The 5,532-nt window shown below is 34.2% G+C and overlaps 1 long non-coding RNA gene across 6 annotated transcripts; it reads right to left on the reverse strand.

Annotated features, from left to right (window-relative positions):
- Positions 1-374: 374 nt before the first annotated feature.
- Positions 375-4,402, reverse strand: LOC132042419 (uncharacterized). 6 transcript variants are annotated; one of them, XR_009411473.1, is made up of 5 exons: positions 3,424-4,394; positions 2,904-2,962; positions 1,790-1,997; positions 1,251-1,301; positions 375-584 (listed from the first exon to the last, which is right to left on the reverse strand). It is a non-coding gene; the product is annotated as an uncharacterized LOC132042419 (long non-coding RNA). The 6 variants fall into 6 exon arrangements; XR_009411474.1 differs by having other exon boundaries at positions 876-1,997; positions 3,424-4,402; XR_009411471.1 differs by having other exon boundaries at positions 1,251-1,997; positions 3,424-4,400.
- Positions 4,403-5,532: the final 1,130 nt, after the last annotated feature.

Here is a 5,532-nt window from a genome sequence, read left to right on the forward strand (position 1 = left end):
GCCTAATATCACTACAAGAAAAATGACCATTAGCGAAGGGAAAACTGGTCCCTAAAAGTGTGATTCTAGTCCCTAAAGGTCAATAGCGACCAAAAAAATCTGGTCCCCACCCGTCACTATAGGCTCCGCCGCTAAAGGTCAATAGCGACGGGATTTTATTACTGGTCCTTAAAGAATTTTAACGACCGGAGGAATTCTGCTCCCTAAAACACTTTTAGGGACCATAAATCTAGTCTCAACGCATGGATCAAATGGTCCCTAAAAATTTTAGCAACCAGTTTCTACTGGTTCTAAAAAGTAATTATGATTAAAATGTGGTCTTTTCCTGTCATTTAGTTTTCAAAATTATACAATTACCAGTATAGACAATCACAGGCACAGCAACAAAATTATCAACAAAAAATGAATGCTTTCATTTACAAATATTAGAATAGGTAATTAATTACAAAAAAAGTACTAACATCTAGCTTGTAATACAACCAACTGTTTACACAACTACTCATCAAAATACAATATTTTTCCTCGCTACTTGTATGAAGTCTTCAATACTCTCATCTTGACTTGTAACTAAAACTCTTCAAACCCTGTAAACAATAAACAGTAAAATCTCTTTAGAAAATCATAAAGATCGGATTAAGCATCTAAAAGATAACATAAATGGAGAGGATCACTTGGTGGCAGGGAAAGAGTTCATCACTTTCTTCAGCAATACACGAAAACTGAACACATCTTGTTAATTTTTGTAAAACCAACACTTGAATTTGTCTCAGCAATTATCACCAATTAGATCGTAGAATTACACTTAAAAATAGTTTCCCGTCATTGTGTTTTGCTACAAACTTGAAACTTTCATTTCAGTACGAAGTTGAAGCAACCTCTTCAAAGTAACACTGAAGAAGTCTTGACCCGTCAATGAATTTAAAGGGAAGAGCTTTGGAACTGTAATAGAGGGACCAAAGATAAACATTTCGAGTTTTGATTTCCTGTTGCTTTTGCGTTAATTCATAGGCAGGGTCGTGAGAATGCTGGAATGACAAGTTATAGGATCCTAAAAAGCATTTGAAAAGCTACTTTTCAAGCTAAAGATATGCTCAGATAGACCTCGTTCTTAAGAGGAAGACGAAAAAACAAAGAAACAACCATCTACATCCCTAACCCCCATTGAGAAAAGAGGAGATGGAAAATATAATGAATAAAAGATGAGAGGAGATTCTACATATTACTAAAGCACAGTGTAAGCGTCACCCAACCTGTCCAAACAAAGAGAAATGAAGTGTATGGTCCAAAGATAACCGTGTAGCCTGAAAACATAAAAGTCATGTCTCAATGCAAACTAAATATCACTGTCCTATTTGGTGAAAATGCAAAAATGCTTACTCCATCCAATTATAAGGAGAAAGAACCTATCCATATCTTTGAAAATACTGTCCAAGTAACAATATATAATTTTCACAATCTTCAAGTAATCAAATACATTTTAGAGCTTGACAATCGGTTCCTACTCAAGAATCTGAATTGCACGAAAAAGTAAAGTTATTATTAACCTAAGAATCAACAGTTTTGAGAGCTATATATCAAGTAAATACATAAATAAGAGCCAAAGACAAAGGGTTTTACACAATCTACTGAAACCTCAAACCACTTTCCATGTATGACTTTGTTCAAATAAAATAGTTGTTGTCTCTAGCTAGCATCATTCTTAACCTAAAACTCAAAAAGAGGTGTTCCTTAAGAAGCATTTATTAGAAAAGAGCAAAGTAATCTTGAATTCACAACAGAGAGACTGCACCTGGAGTACTACATCAAAACAGAGGTAAGGCTTTCCCTGGAGCACTAAAGGAGAAGAATATGGCAGTAAGAAAACAAGCAAAAGGAGAAGACTGGTGTGGGCTCTTCAATGACGAAAGCAGCAACTCTTACTTCAACTCTCACTGCTAGGAGTAAGGCTTCCTATGATCTGTGTCATAAACCAAAGGTCCAGATTGTGGACATTGATGCTGCAGATGTGAATAATGAGTTGGAAGTGCTGGAATATGTTGAGGATATTTGCAATTTTTATAAGTAGCTGAGAATGAGAGCAGAATTAATGACTACATGGATTCACATGCTGAGATAAATGAAAGGATGAGAGCTATTGTGATTGACTAGTTGATTGAAGTACAACCAGCTATCACATGGAGGCACCCGATCACAAGCTAAAGGTTATTTACAAGAAGTATTCTAGTTCTCATAGAGGTGCCGTTCACTGCAACCTCCAGCAAATCCCTGTTTGCTCTTCATGAATAATAGTTCTAGTTCTTTTCTATTATTATTTTCTTATTTCCGTTAAAAAATGCATTGAGATTTTTAATTAAACTTTTTGATTTGTAAAAAGAAAAACACTATAAAAAAGGTGTCCCTAAAGTTCATTGGTTTACCACCCATCTCAAAATTAGTCCTATCAGCAAGATACTAAAAAAAAGAAATAAATTACTTGTCCATATTCTAAGTCTTTAAGGTACAGTGCAAGACAGAATACTAGTAGTCTCCATTTACTTAAGGAAGAATAATGTAGGTGAAAGAATTAGTTCATTCAATAAACAACTCATATAAATATCTCAATTCGACCAAGGTTCACTCACCTAACCCATTCTAAGGATTAAAATACCTGGAGGTACAAACTTGCCAGATGCATATTGTACATATATGCAAGTATAATCCCTCTGGCTCCAGTGCTTTATTGGACAAGTTATCCTTTGTTTCAAGAATTTATATTTGATACTAGCATCCAAAAGGAGAAAAACTTTTTTTCCAAACCTGGTCCTACTTAATTTCACCTACCGGGCCAGTTTCTTATCTTCGTATATCCCCAACCCGCGGTTGTGTTAACAAGATTGAACTAGTTTGAATATACTCCAACTTACCAAATAAGTGCATCAAACTCCAGTACAATTGTCAAGAGTTCCAGCTGCATGTTTTGCACCTGATGCAAGAAATGTAGATGAGACACAGAATGACAAAGTTCGTATTAGCCTTAAATTGAGCTGGAATACTTACAACCAAAGATATTGCATTGAACTGAGAATTTCTCCTCTTCTAAACTCGATTTAGGATAACTTTAAAATTCAAAAGGAAAACATTATAAACTTTAACATAAATTTCTACTATTCTTTCTCTATCAATTCTACTGAAACGTAGAGTGGACCCTTGAATTTCTCAACAATTCTCAAACTTTGTAATTGTACAAAATTTGAACTTGTTAACTCTCAGAACATCTCTCATATAGCTAATCTACCACGTCGATTGATTAACTATCTATTTGATGAGTCTATATTTCAAAGTTTAATCACTGCCCCCTTAGTGTAAAAACACAAATAGAATCTACTAATACAGCCAAAGACATCTCAAAATTAGGATTCAATAGAAGAATTCAATTCTAGTTACCTCATTCAATCTTGCTTTGTATTTCCATCAGTAGTTCTCCAACGCAATATTGCAAGAACATTGTAACCTTTTGTGGAAGCTCCTTGATTTTGAAACATCTAGTTCACCAGGATCTCTTTTTCTATCACTGTATGTTTGTGTCTTCGAAGACCATCCCCTTGTTTCTGCTAAACTCACTACACCATAATTATACATCTAAAAATATACTACTATTTAGCACCATACAGAACAGAACTCCATAAGTTATGGAGAACATATAAAAATTAGGACTTTCATCTCACAGATAACCCTAATCAAGATATTATGCATACCAAGTTGAAATCAAAATCTTTTTCTCAAAAATAATTATAATACAGAAAATCACCTTTACGGCTATACCTACCTGAAAATCAAAATGAGCAGGGGAAATCACTAAATCAAAGGGACATTTTGAACTGATAATAACAAAAGAAATCACCAGACAGAGAAATTAGAAGCGATTGAGAGTACCCATACACAGCTCCGCATCCACGCACGAAGAAAAATTTAAAAGACAAGTAAACTTCAACGGAAAATTTAAAATAACCTTCAACAACTTTGAGTTCTTCGTTGAGTCTGAGAATCTCTTGTTTTCGCTCGTTTTCCTAAAAAAAATGCAAAAGTTTAGAAATAAATTCAAACTCATCCATGAAATATCTACTAGAGAAGAGAAAGAAGAAGAAGTAAAAGGGCATTAATCGATTTGACTCCATTAAAGAGTAAGAGGACGGGAAGCAGAAGTAGAAGCAACATCGTAGATAGCGGCTTGTAGAGATGCTAGGACGAGCACCGCAGATATTAGGGATTTTGAGATATGGAGTTAGGTTTTGAGGATATTTTTATTTAATTCTATTTTTTTTAATTTAGTTTAAATTCTTATATCATTCCTTTTAAGAAATAAAACTAAGCTGCACTCTCTCCCACTCAAGTTAGAGCAATAAGGACGAGTTTTTAATCATTTTAAGGACAAGATTTAATCCCTTCGTCATTTAAGAGCATATGATTGACAATTACGGACCAAGAAAAAATCTGGTCTATGTAAGTAAGCTTTTATGGACTAGATTTTAACTGGTCGCAATAAGTTGGTTGCGAATAACCATTTTTCTTGTAGTGACATTCCTATACCGATGCTTGTATATACTTCTTTATTTTTGTATATACGTAGTATAACAACAAACACAACAACAACAACCACAGCCAATCCCATGATATTCCAGCCCACAAAACAATTCATAACAACAACCAAACTGCCCATATGATAACAACAATAATTTATCCGATTTCCCGCAATTAATTTCGTAGTTCCCATGTCACAATTTAGCTATACCGGGATGAATTTAAATATATCTAGTAGAGGAGAATTATTACCTCATATGCCAAGAAATAATTTTCTTCCACCTTATTTCACTTCGAAGAAAGTCCAGGTCCAACAACACGATAAAACGGAACAACGAAACCGAAGCGGTGCATAAAATCCGTATGTTGTTCTTGAGAAAAAAGATACTTTGCTTGCCTCTTTAATATTGTGGCTCACGTTGCTGTTTTGGATGTTAAAAGATAGAAGTGTTTTTGTTACTTCTTAACCATCACTTAACCAAGGGAAAAAGAAGATACATGTATATATATATCTTCTCCACCTAGCTGAAACGTTAGAAAAAGATATATGATATATGAATGTATACTCTTTAATGTGGCACGTATATTTACTCCTCAAGAATTAGGCTTAAGCAAAAATCAGTTATCAAATAGTGCAAAGTGGGGTCCCTTCCAGCATGACTAATAACCATGGACTTGCCACCTAATCGTTGTATTTACATAGTCATCAACAACGTATTCCCACGGTTACACATGGCATCTATCAATGAAAATTTTCCATGTATTAAAAATTAATACCATAATTAATTTCTTACTCTCCCACTTTATCCCAATATTAACCAACCATCCACATATTTAATTTCATGATCTCGATTCACTTAAATAATAATCATCTTTAATACGCGCCCTACACTCATTATCATGCTTATGTGATATAGCACTAGTCCATAACCTCTTTTGCAACACCAAATATTATCTCCAATCACCATCATCTAA

Source organism: Lycium ferocissimum, unplaced genomic scaffold (genome assembly GCF_029784015.1).
Source record: "Lycium ferocissimum isolate CSIRO_LF1 unplaced genomic scaffold, AGI_CSIRO_Lferr_CH_V1 ctg15255, whole genome shotgun sequence".
Lineage (NCBI taxonomy): Eukaryota > Viridiplantae > Streptophyta > Magnoliopsida > Solanales > Solanaceae > Lycium > Lycium ferocissimum.